Here is a 16,253-nt window from a genome sequence, read left to right as displayed (position 1 = left end):
TGTCGCGGCCAGAACATCTCATGCGTCGGTTCCGGCTTCACTCCCCAAGCACCCCAAGCTGGTGACATTTCATTCACAGGTAAATGCTTTCACCCTCCAGGCACATAGCTGAGTATGGAAAAAGTTATTTGCCAGTTCCGGTTTTCACACCCCAATTAAGTGTGATTGGGTACAGCAGTGCGAAAAAGGTATATGGGGCCTATATATTATCACTTCATTTCTACCAAAATAGGTGAAAATTATTATTTTCACTTACTTTTGTAGAAAATAAGCACCTCACAGCGGCAGGAACATCTCATGCACCGTTTTCGGCTTTCACCCCCCAACCATCACGCCGCGGCCGGAACATTTCTTGCGCCGGTAACGGCTTTCACTCCCAAAAGCACCTCATCGCGGCCAGAACATCTCATGCGTCGGTTCCGGCTTTACTCCCCCAAGCACCCTGCCAAGGTGGTGACATTTCATTCACAGGTTCCAGCTTTCACACTCCAGGCACATAGCTGAGTATGGAAAAATTTATTTGCTGGTTTTGGTTTTCACACCCCAATCAAGTGTGATAGGGTACAGCGGTGTGAAAGTGGTATATTGAGCCTATATATTATCATTTTATTTCGACCAAAGTAGGTGAAAATTATTATTTTCACTCACTTTTGTAGAAAATAAGCACCTCACCCTCAAGGCACATAGCTGCGTATGGAAAAAGTTATTTGCCAGTTCCGGTATTCACACCCCAATCAAGTGTGATAGGGTACAGCAGTGCGAAAAAGGTATATGGGGCCTATATATTATCACTTCATTTCTACCAAAATAGGTGAAAATTATTATTTTCACTTACTTTTGTAGAAAATAAGCACCTCACAGCGGCAGGAACATCTCATGCACCGTTTTCGGCTTTCAACACCCAACCATCACGCCGCGGCCGGAACATTTCTTGCGCCGGTTCCGGCTTTCACTCCCAAAAGCACCTCGTCGCGGCCAGAACATCTCATGCGTCGGTTCCGGCTTTACTCCCCCAAGCACACTACCAAGGTGGTGACATTTCATTCACAGGTTCCAGCTTTCACCCTCCAGACACATAGCTGAGTATGGAAAAAGTTATTTGCTGGTTTTGGTTTTCACACCCCAATCAAGTGTGATAGGGTACAGCGGTGTGAAAGTGGTATATTGAGCCTATATATTATCATTTTATTTCGACCAAAGTAGGTGAAAATTATTATTTTCACTCACTTTTGTAGAAAATAAGCACCTCACCTTCCAGGCACATAGCTGCGTATGGAAAAAGTTATTTGCCAGTTCCGGTTTTCACACCCCAATCAAGTGTGATAGGGTACAGCAGTGCGAAAAAGGTATATGGGGCCTATATATTATCACTTCATTTCTACCAAAATAGGTGAAAATTATTATTTTCACTTACTTTTGTAGAAAATAAGCACCTCACAGCGGCAGGAACATCTCATGCACAGTTTTCGGCTTTCACCACCCAACCATCACGCCGCGGCCAGAACATTTCTTGCGCCGGTTCCGGCTTTCACTCCCAAAAGCACCTCGTCGCGGCCAGAACATCTCATGCGTCGGTTCCGGCTTTACTCCCCCAAGCACCCTACCAAGGTGGTGACATTTCATTCACAGGTTCCAGCTTTCACCCTCCAGACACATAGCTGAGTATGGAAAAAGTTATTTGCTGGTTTTGGTTTTCACACCCCAATCAAGTGTGATAGGGTACAGCGGTGTAAAAGTGGTATATTGAGCCTATATATTATCATTTTATTTCGACCAAAGTAGGTGAAAATTATTATTTTCACTCACTTTTGTAGAAAAAAAGCACCTCACCCTCCAGGCACATAGCTGCATATGGAAAAAGTTATTTGCCAGTTTCGGTTTTCACACCCCAATCAAGTGTGATAGGGTACAGCAGTGTGAAAAAGGTATATGGGGCTCTATATATTTTATCACTTCATTTCTACCAAAGTAGGTGAAAATTATTATTTTCACTTACTTTTGTAGAAAAAAAAGCACCTCACAGCGGCAGGAACATCTCATGCACCGTTTTTGGCTATCACCCCCCAACCATCACGCCGCGGCCGTAACATTTCTTGCGCCGGTTCCGGCTTTCACTCCCAAAAGCACCTAGTCGCGGCCAGAACATCTCATGCGTCGGTTCCAGCTTTACTCCCCCAAGCACCCTGCCAAGGTGGTGACATTTCATTCACAGGTTCCAGCTTTCACCCTCCAGGCACAGAGCTGCTTATGGAGCAGGTTATTCGCCGTGTACAGTTTTCACACCCCAATCAAGTGTGATAGGGTACAGCGGTGTGAAAGTGGTATATGGGGCCTATGTACTATCACTTAATTTTTATCAAAGTAGGTGAAAATTATTATATTCACCTACTTTAGTACAAAATAAGTATTCTTGACATTCAATAAAAAGGCAATGCAGACAATATCACTGATATCTCCTGCACAGATATCAGTCCTGATTTGGCTCGCTGTCTGCATAAAATAATATAAGGACCTAAATTCATCAAACTTTAAACGTAATGTACGGGTCTATAACAAATATACACATTTAATAAACACGCATGTATGCCAGCAAGATATTATCGCGCCTCCTTACCTGTTGTGGGTAGCTGCTTCTGCCATCCGAGGTTTGGAATATGCTGTAGTAAAAATGACGTCACAGTAGTCCAGAGATGTAGGTGGGTAAGTAGTTGACATCACAATTCATTCATGGAGAAGGTCTACCTGAAAAAAAGAAGAAGGAGGCGCGATAATATGTTCATGACATACATGAATATTTATTAATACTGTGTCTTACATCGTAACACTCATAAATGCAGCACTGTACAGACAACACAAGTCATCCTTATCAGTCCCTGCCCCAGTGATTGCAAATACATGCTACAGCACATATTAGACCCTTAACTGTGGACCCGGCACTCAGTTTTACAAACTGAGCATGTACTCGGGTACGAACTTTGCAGCAGCCAGTCTTGAGGAGCTGTCAGGGACTATCACCCCCCAAGCACCTCACAGTGCCTGGAACATCTCATGCGCCAGTTTAGGCTTTCACCCCCCTGCATGGCAATCTCATGTGCCAGATCTGGCACCTTGCCAAAGCACCTCGCCATGGCCGGAACATTTCATGCGCCGGTTCCAGCTTTCACTCCCAAAAGCACCTCGTCGCGGCCAGAACATCTCATGCGTCGGTTCCGGCTTTACTCCCCCAAGCACCCTGCCAAGGTAGTGACATTTCATTCACAGGTTCCAGCTTTCACCCTCCAGGCACATAGCTGAGTATGGAAAAAGTTAATTGCTGGTTTCGGTTTTCACACCCCAATCAAGTGTGATAGGGAACAGCAGTGCAAAAAAAGGTATATGGGGCCTATATATTATCACTTCATTTCTACCAAAATAGGTGAAAATTATTATTTTCACTTACTTTTGTAGAAAATAAGCACCTCACAGCGGCAGGAACATCTCATGCACCGTTTTCGGCTTTCATCCCCCAACCATCACGCCGCGGCCGGAACATTTCTTGCGCCGGTTCCGGCTTTCACTCCCAAAAGCACCTCGTCGCGGCCAGAACATCTCATGCGTCGGTTCCGGCTTTACTCCACCGAGCACCCTGCCAAGGTGGTGACATTTCATTCACAGGTTCCAGCTTTCACCCTCCAGGCACATAGCTGAGTATGGAAAAAGTTATTTGCTGGTTTTGGTTTTCACACCCCAATCAAGTGTGATAGGGTACAGCGGTGTGAAAGTGGTATATTGAGCCTATATATTATCATTTTATTTCTACCAAAGTAGGTGAAAATTATTATTTTCACTCACTTTTGTAGAAAATAAGCACCTCACCCTCCAGGCACATACTGTAGCTGCGTATGGAAAAAGTTATTTGCCAGTTTCGGGTTTCACACCCCAATCAAGTGTGATAGTGTACAGCAGTGTGAAAAAGGTATATGGGGCTCTATATATTTTATCACTTCATTTCTACCAAAGTAGGTGAAAATTATTATTTTCACTTACTTTTGTAGAAAATAAGTACCTCACAGCGGCAGGAACATCTCGTGCACCATTTTAGACTTTCACCCCCCAACCATCACTCCGCCGCCGGAAGATTTCTTGCGCCGGTTCCAGCTTTCACACCCAAAAGCACCTTGTCGCGGCCAGAACATCTCATGCGTCGGTTCCGGCTTTACTCCCCCAAGCACCCTGCCAAGGTGGTGACATTTAATTCACAGGTTCATGCTTTCACCCTCCAGGCACATAGCTGAGTATGGAAAAAGTTATTTGCTGGTTTCGGTTTTCACACCCCAATCAAGTGTGATAGGGTACAGCGGTGTGAAAGTGGTATATTGAGCCCATAAATTGTCATTTTATTTCTACCAAAGTAGGTGAAAATTATTATTTTCACTCACTTTTGTAGAAAATAAGTACCTCACCCTCCAGGCACATAGCTGCGTATGGAAAAAGTTATTTGTCAGGTCCGGTTTTCACACCCCAATCAAGTGTGATAGGGTACAGCAGTGCGAAAAAGGTATATGGGGCCTATATATTATCACTTCATTTCTACCAAAGTAGGTGAAAATTATTATTTTCACTTACTTTTGTAGAAAAAAAGCACCTCACAGAGGCAGGAACATCTCATGCACCGTTTTCGGTTATCACCCCCCAACCATCACGCCGCGGCCGGAACATTTCTTGCGCCGGTTCCGGCTTTCACTCCCAAAAGCACCTCGTCGCGGCCAGAACATCTCATGCGTCGGTTCCGGCTTTACTCCCCCAAGCACCCTGCCAAGGTGGTGACATTTCATTCACAGGTTCCAGCTTTCACCCTCCAGGCACATAGCTGAGTATGGAAAAAGTTATTTGCTGGTTTCGGTTTTCACACCCCAATCAAGTGTGATAGGGTACAGCGGTTTGAAAGTGGTATATTGAGCCCATATGTTATCATTTTATTTCTACCAAAGTAGGTGAAAATTATTATTTTCACTCATTTTTGTAGAAAATAAGCACCTCACCTTCCATGCACATAGCTGCGTATGGAAAAAGTTATTTGCCAGTTCCGGTTTTCACACCCCAATTAAGTGTGATTGGGTACAGCAGTGCGAAAAAGGTATATGGGGCCTATATATTATCACTTCATTTCTACCAAAATAGGTGAAAATTATTATTTTCACTTACTTTTGTAGAAAATAAGCACCTCACAGCGGCAGGAACATCTCATGCACCGTTTTCGGCTTTCACCCCCCAACCATCACGCCGCGGCCGGAACATTTCTTGCGCCGGTAACGGCTTTCACTCCCAAAAGCACCTCGTCGCGGCCAGAACATCTCATGCGTCGGTTCCGGCTTTACTGCCCCAAGCACCCTGCCAAGGTGGTGACATTTCATTCACAGGTTCCAGCTTTCACCCTCCAGGCACATAGCTGAGTATGGAAAAATTTATTTGCTGGTTTCGGTTTTCACACCCCAATCAAGTGTGATAGGGTACAGCGGTTTGAAAGTGGTATATTGAGTCCATATATTATCATTTTATTTCTACCAAAGTAGGTGAAAATTATTATTTTCACTCACTTTTGTAGAAAATAAGCACCTCACCCTCCAGGCACATAGCTGCGTATGGAAAAAGTTATTTGCCAGTTCCGGTTTTCAAACCCCAATCAAGTGTGATAGGGTACAGCAGTGTGAAAAAGGTATATGGGGCCTATATATTATCACTTCATTTCTACCAAAATAGGTGAAAATTATTATTTTCACTTACTTTTGTAGAAAATAAGCACCTCACAGCGGCAGGAACATCTCATGCACCGTTTTCGGCTTTCACCCCCCAACCATCACGCCGCGGCCGGAACATTTCTTGTGCCAGTTCCGTCTTTCACTCCCAAAAGCACCTCGTCGCGGCCAGAACATCTCATGCGTCGGTTCCGGCTTTACTCCCCCAAGCACCCTGCCAAGGTGGTGACATTTCATTCACAGGTTCCAGCTTTCACCCTCCAGACACATAGCTGAGTATGGAAAAATTTATTTGCTGGTTTCGGTTTTCACACCCCAATCAAGTGTGATAGGGAACTGCAGTGCGAAAAAGGTATATGGAGCCTATATATTATCATTTTATTTCTACCAAAGTAGGTGAAAATTATTATTTTCACTCACTTTTGTAGAAAATAAGCACCTCACCCTCCAGGCACATAGCTGCGTATGGAAAAAGTTATTTGTCAGGTCCGGTTTTCACACCCCAATCAAGTGTGATAGGGTACAGCAGTGCGAAAAAGGTATATGGGGCCTATATATTTTCACTTCATTTCTACCAAAGTAGGTGAAAATTATTATTTTCACTTACTTTTGTAGAAAAAAAGCACCTCACAGAGGCAGGAACATCTCATGCACCGTTTTCAGCTATCACCCCCCAACCATCACGCCGCGGCCGGAACATTTCTTGCGCCGGTTCCGGCTTTCACTCCCAAAAGCACCTCGTCGCGGCCAGAACATCTCATGCGTCGGTTCCGGCTTTACTCCCCCAAGCACCCTGCCAAGGTGGTGACATTTCATTCACAGGTTCCAGCTTTCACCCTCCAGGCACATAGCTGAGTATGGAAAAAGTTATTTGCTGGTTTCGGTTTTCACACCCCAATCAAGTGTGATAGGGTACAGCGGTTTGAAAGTGGTATATTGAGCCCATATGTTATCATTTTATTTCTACCAAAGTAGGTGAAAATTATTATTTTCACTCACTTTTGTAGAAAATAAGCACCTCACCTTCCAGGCACATAGCTGCGTATGGAAAAAGTTATTTGCCAGTTCCGGTTTTCACACCCCAATTAAGTGTGATAGGGTACAGCAGTGCGAAAAAGGTATATGGGGCCTATATATTATCACTTCATTTCTACCAAAATAGGTGAAAATTATTATTTTCACTTACTTTTGTAGAAAATAAGCACCTCACAGCGGCAGGAACATCTCATGCACCGTTTTCGGCTTTCACCCCCCCAACCATCACGCCGCGGCCGGAACATTTCTTGCGCCGGTTCCGGCTTTCACTCCCAAAAGCACCTCGTCGCGGCCAGAACATCTCATGCGTCGGTTCCGGCTTTACTCCTCCAAGCACCCTACCAAGGTGGTGACATTTCATTCACAGGTTCCAGCTTTCACCCTCCAGACACATAGCTGAGTATGGAAAAAGTTATTTGCTGGTTTTGGTTTTCACACCCCAATCAAGTGTGATAGGGTACAGCGGTGTGAAAGTGGTATATTGAGCCTATATATTATCATTTTATTTCGACCAAAGTAGGTGAAAATTATTATTTTCACTCACTTTTGTAGAAAATAAGCACCTCACCTTCCAGGCACATAGCTGCGTATGGAAAAAGTTATTTGCCAGTTCCGGTTTTCACACCCCAATCAAGTGTGATAGGGTACAGCAGTGCGAAAAAGGTATATGGGGCCTATATATTATCACTTCATTTCTACCAAAATAGGTGAAAATTATTATTTTCTCTTACTTTTGTAGAAAATAAGTACCTCACAGCGGCAGGAACATCTCATGCACCGTTTTCGGCTTTCACCCCCCAACCATCACGCCGCGGCCGGAACATTTCTTGCGCCGGTTCCGGCTTTCACTCCCAAAAGCACCTCGTCGCGGCCAGAACATCTCATGCGTCGGTTCCGGCTTTACTCCCCCAAGCACCCTGCCAAGGTGGTGACATTTCATTCACAGGTTCCAGCTTTCACCCTCCAGACACATAGCTGAGTATGGAAAAATGTATTTGCTGGTTTCGGTTTTCACACCCCATTCAAGTGTGATAGGGTACAGCGGTGTGAAAGTGGTATATTGAGCCTATATATTATCATTTTATTTCGACCAAAGTAGGTGAAAATTATTATTTTCACTCACTTTTGTAGAAAATAAGCACCTCACCTTCCAGGCACATAGCTGCGTATGGAAAAAGTTATTTGCCAGTTCCGGTTTTCACACCCCAATCAAGTGTGATAGGGTACAGTAGTGCGAAAAAGGTATATGGGGCCTATATATTATCACTTCATTTCTACCAAAATAGGTGAAAATTATTATTTTCACTTACTTTTGTAGAAAATAAGTACCTCACAGCGGCAGGAACATCTCGTGCACCGTTTTCGGCTTTCACCCCCCAACCATCACTCCGCGGCCGGAAGATTTCTTGCGCCGGTTCCAGCGTTCACACCCAAAAGCACCTTGTCACGGCCAGAACATCTCATGCGTCGGTTCCGGCTTCACTCCCCAAGCACCCCAAGCTGGTGACATTTCATTCACAGGTAAATGCTTTCACCCTCCAGGCACATAGCTGAGTATGGAAAAAGTTATTTGCTGGTTTCGGTTTTCACACCCCAATCAAGTGTGATAGGGTACAGCGGTGTGAAAGTGGTATATTGAGCCTATATATTATCATTTTATTTCTACCAAAGTAGGTGAAAATTATTATTTTCACTTACTTTTGTAGAAAATAAGCACCTCACAGCGGCAGGAACATCTCATGCACCGTTTTCGGCTTTCACCCCCCAACCATCACGCTGCGGCCGGAACATTTCTTGCGCCGGTTCCGGCTTTCACTCCCAAAAGCACCTCGTCGCGGCCAGAACATCTCATGCGTCGGTTCCAGCTTTACTCCCCCAAGCAACTTGCCAAGTCGGGAACATTTCATTCACAGGTTCCAGCTTTCACCCTCCAGGCACAGAGCTGCTTATGGAGCAGGTTATTCGCCGTGTACAGTTTTCACACCCCAATCAAGTGTGATAGGGTACAGCGGTGTGAAAGTGGTATATGGGGCCTATGTACTATCACTTAATTTTTATCAAAGTAGGTGAAAATTATTATATTCACCTACTTTAGTACAAAATAAGTATTCTTGACATTCAATAAAAAGGCAATGCAGACAATATCACTGATATCTCCTGCACAGATATCAGTCCTGATTTGGCTCGCTGTCTGCATAAAATAATATAAGGACCTAAATTCATCAAACTTTAAACGTAATGTACTGGTCTATAACAAATATACACATTTGATAAACACGCATGTATGCCAGCAAGATATTATCGCGCCTCCTTACCTGTTGTGGGTAGCTGCTTCTGCCATCCGAGGTTTGGAATATGCTGTAGTAAAAATGACGTCACAGTAGTCCAGAGATGTAGGTGGGTAAGTAGTTGACATCACAATTCATTCATGGAGAAGGTCTACCTGAAAAAAAGAAGAAGGAGGCGCGATAATATGTTCATGACATACATGAATATTTATTAATACTGTGTCTTACATCGTAACACTCATAAATGCAGTACTGTACAGACAACACAAGTCATCCTTATCAGTCCCTGCCACAGTGATTGCAAATACATGCTACAGCACATATTAGACCCTTAACTGTGGACCCGGCACTCAGTTTTACAAACTGAGCATGTCCCCGGGTACGAACTTTGCAGCAGCCAGTCTTGAGGAGCTGTCAGGGACTATCACCCCCCAAGCACCTCACAGTGCCTGGAACATCTCATGCGCCAGTTTAGGCTTTCACCCCCCTGCATGGCAATCTCATGTGCCAGATCTGGCACCTTGCCAAAGCACCTCGCCATGGCCGGAACATTTCATGCGCCGGTTCCAGCTTTCACTCCCAAAAGCACCTCGTCGCGGCCAGAACATCTCATGCGTCGGTTCCGGCTTTACTCCCCCAAGCACCCTGCCAAGGTAGCGACATTTCATTCACAGGTTCCAGCTTTCACCCTCCAGGCACATAGCTGAGTATGGAAAACGTTATTTGCTGGTTTCGGTTTTCACACCCCAATCAAGTGTGATAGGGTACAGCGGTTTGAAAGTGGTATATTGAGCCTATATATTATCATTTTATCTCTACCAAAGTAGGTGAAAATTATTATTTTCACTCACTTTTGTAGAAAATAAGCACCTCACCCTCCAGGCTCATAGCTGCGCATGGAAAAAGTTATTTGCCAGTTCCGGTTTTCACACCCCAATCAAGTGTGATAGGGAACAGCAGTGCGAAAAAGGTATATGGGGCCTATATATTATCACTTCATTTCTACCAAAATAGGTGAAAATTATTATTTTCACTTACTTTTGTACAAAATAAGCACCTCACAGCGGCAGGAACATCTCATGCACCGTTTTCGGCTTTCACCCCCCAACCATCACGCCGCGGCCGGAACATTTCTTGCGCCGGTTCCGGCTTTCACTCCCAAAAGCACCTCGTCGCGGCCAGAACATCTCATGCGTCGGTTCCGGCTTTACTCCACCGAGCACCCTGCCAAGGTGGTGACATTTCATTCACAGGTTCCAGCTTTCACCCTCCAGGCACATAGCTGAGTATGGAAAAAGTTATTTGCTGGTTTTGGTTTTCACACCCCAATCAAGTGTGATAGGGTACAGCGGTGTGAAAGTGGTATATTGAGCCTATATATTATCATTTTATTTCTACCAAAGTAGGTGAAAATTATTATTTTCACTCACTTTTGTAGAAAATAAGCACCTCACCCTCCAGGCACATAGCTGCGTATGGAAAAAGTTATTTGTCAGATCCGGTTTTCACACCCCAATCAAGTGTGATAGGGTACAGCAGTGCGAAAAAGGTATATGGGGCCTATATATTATCACTTCATTTCTACCAAAGTAGGTGAAAATTATTATTTTCACTTACTTTTGTAGAAAAAAAGCACCTCACAGAGGCAGGAACATCTCATGCACCGTTTTCAGCTATCACCCCTCAACCATCACGCCGCGGCCGGAACATTTCTTGCGCCGGTTCCGGCTTTCACTCCCAAAAGCACCTCGTCGCGGCCAGAACATCTCATGCGTCGGTTCCGGCTTTACTCCCCCAAGCACCCTGCCAAGGTGGTGACATTTCATTCACAGGTTCCAGCTTTCACCCTCCAGGCACATAGCTGAGTATGGAAAAAGTTATTTGCTGGTTTCGGTTTTCACACCCCAATCAAGTGTGATAGGGTACAGCGGTTTGAAAGTGGTATATTGAGCCCATATGTTATCATTTTATTTCTACCAAAGTAGGTGAAAATTATTATTTTCACTCACTTTTGTAGAAAATAAGCACCTCACCCTCCAGGCTCATAGCTGCGCATGGAAAAAGTTATTTGCCAGTTCCGGTTTTCACACCCCAATCAAGTGTGATAGGGAACAGCAGTGCGAAAAAGGTATATGGGGCCTATATATTATCACTTCATTTCTACCAAAATAGGTGAAAATTATTATTTTCACTTACTTTTGTACAAAATAAGCACCTCACAGCGGCAGGAACATCTCATGCACCGTTTTCGGCTTTCACCCCCCAACCATCACGCCGCGGCCGGAACATTTCTTGCGCCGGTTCCGGATTTCACTCCCAAAAGCACCTCGTCGCGGCCAGAACATCTCATGCGTCGGTTCTGGCTTTACTCCACCGAGCACCCTGCCAAGGTGGTGACATTTCATTCACAGGTTCCAGCTTTCACCCTCCAGGCACATAGCTGAGTATGGAAAAAGTTATTTGCTGGTTTTGGTTTTCACACCCCAATCAAGTGTGATAGGGTACAGCGGTGTGAAAGTGGTATATTGAGCCTATATATTATCATTTTATTTCTACCAAAGTAGGTGAAAATTATTATTTTCACTCACTTTTGTAGAAAATAAGCACCTCACCCTCCAGGCACATAGCTGCGTATGGAAAAAGTTATTTGTCAGATCCGGTTTTCACACCCCAATCAAGTGTGATAGGGTACAGCAGTGCGAAAAAGGTATATGGGGCCTATATATTATCACTTCATTTCTACCAAAGTAGGTGAAAATTAATATTTTCACTTACTTTTGTAGAAAAAAAGCACCTCACAGAGGCAGGAACATCTCATGCACCGTTTTCAGCTATCACCCCCCAACCATCACGCCGCGGCCGGAACATTTCTTGCGCCGGTTCCGGCTTTCACTCCCAAAAGCACCTCGTCGCGGCCAGAACATCTCATGCGTCGGTTCCGGCTTTACTCCCCCAAGCACCCTGCCAAGGTGGTGACATTTCATTCACAGGTTCCAGCTTTCACCCTCCAGGCACATAGCTGAGTATGGAAAAAGTTATTTGCTGGTTTCGGTTTTCACACCCCAATCAAGTGTGATAGGGTACAGCGGTTTGAAAATGGTATATTGAGTCCATATATTATCATTTTATTTCTACCAAAGTAGGTGAAAATTATTATTTTCACTCACTTTTGTAGAAAATAAGCACCTCACCCTCCAGGCACATAGCTGCGTATGGAAAAAGTTATTTGCCAGTTCCGGTTTTCACACCCCAATCAAGTGTGATAGGGTACAGCAGTGCGAAAAAGGTATATGGGGCCTATATATTATCACTTCATTTCTACCAAAATAGGTGAAAATTATTATTTTCACTTACTTTTGTAGAAAATAAGCACCTCACAGTGGCAGGAACATCTCATGCACCGTTTTCGGCTTTCACCCCCCAACCATCACGCCGCAGCCGGAACATTTCTTGCGCCGGTTCCGGCTTTCACTCCCAAAAGCACCTCGTCGCGGCCAGAACATCTCATGCGTCGGTTCCGGCTTTACTCCCCCAAGCACCCTACCAAGGTGGTGACATTTCATTCACAGATTCCAGCTTTCACCCTCCAGACACATAGCTGAGTATGGAAAAAGTTATTTGCTGGTTTTGGTTTTCACACCCCAATCAAGTGTGATAGGGTACAGCGGTGTGAAAGTGGTATATTGAGCCTATATATTATCATTTTATTTCGACCAAAGTAGGTGAAAATTATTATTTTCACTCACTTTTGTAGAAAATAAGCACCTCACCTTCCAGGCACATAGCTGCGTATGGAAAAAGTTATTTGCCAGTTCCGGTTTTCACACCCCAATCAAGTGTGATAGGGTACAGCAGTGCGAAAAAGGTATATGGGGCCTATATATTATCACTTAATTTCTACCAAAATAGGTGAAAATTATTATTTTCACTTACTTTTGTAGAAAATAAGTACCTCACAGCGGCAGGAACATCTCATGCACCGTTTTCGGCTTTCACCCCCCAACCATCACGCCGCGGCCGGAACATTTCTTGCGCCGGTTCCGTCTTTCACTCCCAAAAGCTCCTCGTCGCGGCCAGAACATCTCATGCGTCGGTTCCGGCTTTACTCCCCCAAGCACCCTGCCAAGGTGGTGACATTTCATTCACAGGTTCCAGCTTTCACCCTCCAGGCACATAGCTGAGTATGGAAAAAGATATTTGCTGGTTTCGGTTTTCACACCCCAATCAAGTGTGATAGGGTACAGCGGTTTGAAAGTGGTATATTGAGCCCATATGTTATCATTTTATTTCTACCAAAGTAGGTGAAAATTATTATTTTCACTCACTTTTGTAGAAAATAAGCACCTCACCTTCCAGGCACATAGCTGCGTATGGAAAAAGTTATTTGCCAGTTCCGGTTTTCACACCCCAATTAAGTGTTATAGGGTACAGCAGTGCGAAAAAGGTATATGGGGCCTATATATTATCACTTCATTTCTACCAAAATAGGTGAAAATTATTATTTTCACTTACTTTTGTAGAAAATAAGCACCTCACAGCGGCAGGAACATCTCATGCACCGTTTTCGGCTTTCACCCCCCAACCATCACGCCGCGGCCGGAACATTTCTTGCGCCGGTTCCGGCTTTCACTCCCAAAAGCACCTCGTCGCGGCCAGAACATCTCATGCGTCGGTTCCGGCTTTACTCCTCCAAGCACCCTACCAAGGTGGTGACATTTCATTCACAGGTTCCAGCTTTCACCCTCCAGACACATAGCTGAGTATGGAAAAAGTTATTTGCTGGTTTTGGTTTTCACACCCCAATCAAGTGTGATAGGGTACAGCGGTGTGAAAGTGGTATATTGAGCCTATATATTATCATTTTATTTCGACCAAAGTAGGTGAAAATTATTATTTTCACTCACTTTTGTAGAAAATAAGCACCTCACCTTCCAGGCACATAGCTGCGTATGGAAAAAGTTATTTGCCAGTTCCGGTTTTCACACCCCAATCAAGTGTGATAGGGTACAGCAGTGCGAAAAAGGTATATGGGGCCTATATATTATCACTTAATTTCTACCAAAATAGGTGAAAATTATTATTTTCACTTACTTTTGTAGAAAATAAGTACCTCACAGCGGCAGGAACATCTCATGCACCGTTTTCGGCTTTCACCCCCCAACCATCACGCCGCGGCCGGAACATTTCTTGCGCCGGTTCCGTCTTTCACTCCCAAAAGCACCTCGTCGCGGCCAGAACATCTCATGCGTCGGTTCCGGCTTTACTCCCCCAAGCACCCTGCCAAGGTGGTGACATTTCATTCACAGGTTCCAGCTTTCACCCTCCAGACACATAGCTGAGTATGGAAAAAGTTATTTGCTGGTTTCGGTTTTCACACCCCAATCAAGTGTGATAGGGTACAGCGGTGTGAAAGTGGTATATTGAGCCTATATATTATCATTTTATTTCGACCAAAGTAGGTGAAAATTATTATTTTCACTCACTTTTGTAGAAAATAAGCACCTCACCTTCCAGGCACATAGCTGCGTATGGAAAAAGTTATTTGCCAGTTCCGGTTTTCACACCCCAATCAAGTGTGATAGGGTACAGCAGTGCGAAAAAGGTATATGGGGCCTATATATTATCACTTCATTTCTACCAAAATAGGTGAAAATTATTATTTTCACTTACTTTTGTAGAAAATAAGTACCTCACAGCGGCAGGAACATCTCGTGCACCGTTTTCGGCTTTCACCCCCCAACCATCACTCCGCGGCCGGAAGATTTCTTGCGCCGGTTCCAGCTTTCACACCCAAAAGCACCTTGTCGCGGCCAGAACATCTCATGCGTCGGTTCCGGCTTCACTCCCCAAGCACCCCAAGCTGGTGACATTTCATTCACAGGTAAATGCTTTCACCCTCCAGGCACATAGCTGAGTATGGAAAAAGTTATTTGCTGGTTTCGGTTTTCACACCCCAATCAAGTGTGATAGGGTACAGCGGTGTGAAAGTGGTATATTGAGCCTATATATTATCATTTTATTTCTACCAAAGTAGGTGAAAATTATTATTTTCACTTACTTTTGTAGGAAATAAGCACCTCACAGAGGCAGGAACATCTCATGCACCGTTTTCGGCTTTCACCCCCCAACCATCACGCCGCGGCCGGAACATTTCTTGCGCCGGTTCCGGCTTTCACTCCCAAAAGCACCTCGTCGCGGCCAGAACATCTCATGCGTCGGTTCCAGCTTTACTCCCCCAAGCAACTTGCCAAGTCGGGAACATTTCATTCACAGGTTCCAGCTTTCACCCTCCAGGCACAGAGCTGCTTATGGAGCAGGTTATTCGCCGTGTACAGTTTTCACACCCCAATCAAGTGTGATAGGGTACAGCGGTGTGTAAGTGGTATATGGGGCCTATGTACTATCACTTAATTTTTATCAAAGTAGGTGAAAATTATTATATTCACCTACTTTAGTACAAAATAAGTATTCTTGACATTCAATAAAAAGGCAATGCAGACAATATCACTGATATCTCCTGCACAGATATCAGTCCTGATTTGGCTCGCTGTCTGCATAAAATAATATAAGGACCTAAATTCATCAAACTTTAAACGTAATGTACGGGTCTATAACAAATATACACATTTGATAAACACGCATGTATGCCAGCAAGATATTATCGCGCCTCCTTACCTGTTGTGGGTAGCTGCTTCTGCCATCCGAGGTTTGGAATATGCTGTAGTAAAAATGACGTCACAGTAGTCCAGAGATGTAGGTGGGTAAGTAGTTGACATCACAATTCATTCATGGAGAAGGTCTACCTGAAAAAAAGAAGAAGGAGGCGCGATAATATGTTCATGACATACATGAATATTTATTAATACTGTGTCTTACATCGTAACACTCATAAATGCAGTACTGTACAGATAACACAAGTCATCCTTATCAGTCCCTGCCACAGTGATTGCAAATACATGCTACAGCACATATTAGACCCTTAACTGTGGACCCGGCACTCAGTTTTACAAACTGAGCATGTCCCCGGGTACGTACTTTGCAGCAGCCAGTCTTGAGGAGCTGTCAGGGACTATCACCCCCCAAGCACCTCACAGTGCCTGGAACATCTCATGCGCCAGTTTAGGCTTTCACCCCCCTGCATGTCAATCTCATGTGCCAGATCTGGCACCTTGCCAAAGCACCTCGCCATGGCCGG

At 44.5% G+C, this 16,253-nt stretch overlaps 1 long non-coding RNA gene across 1 annotated transcript in view; it reads right to left on the bottom strand.

Annotated features, from left to right (window-relative positions):
* The window catches only part of LOC146055221 (uncharacterized), a 36,946-nt gene extending 21,066 nt beyond the window's left edge, over nucleotides 1–15,880 (bottom strand). The window contains exons 1-2 of the long non-coding RNA XR_014468531.1: nucleotides 15,734–15,880; nucleotides 2,615–9,213 (exon numbers count right to left, since the gene is read on the bottom strand). This is a non-coding gene — a long non-coding RNA (uncharacterized LOC146055221). The remainder of the gene's footprint in view (nucleotides 1–2,614; nucleotides 9,214–15,733) is intronic.
* Between the last annotated feature and the right edge of the window lie 373 nt (nucleotides 15,881–16,253).

The sequence above is a fragment of the Crinia signifera genome, unplaced genomic scaffold, assembly GCF_055691185.1.
Source record: "Crinia signifera unplaced genomic scaffold, ASM5569118v1 HAP2_SCAFFOLD_371, whole genome shotgun sequence".
In the NCBI taxonomy this organism is placed as follows: domain Eukaryota; kingdom Metazoa; phylum Chordata; class Amphibia; order Anura; family Myobatrachidae; genus Crinia; species Crinia signifera.
This window is presented reverse-complemented; position numbering and strand designations above follow the sequence as displayed.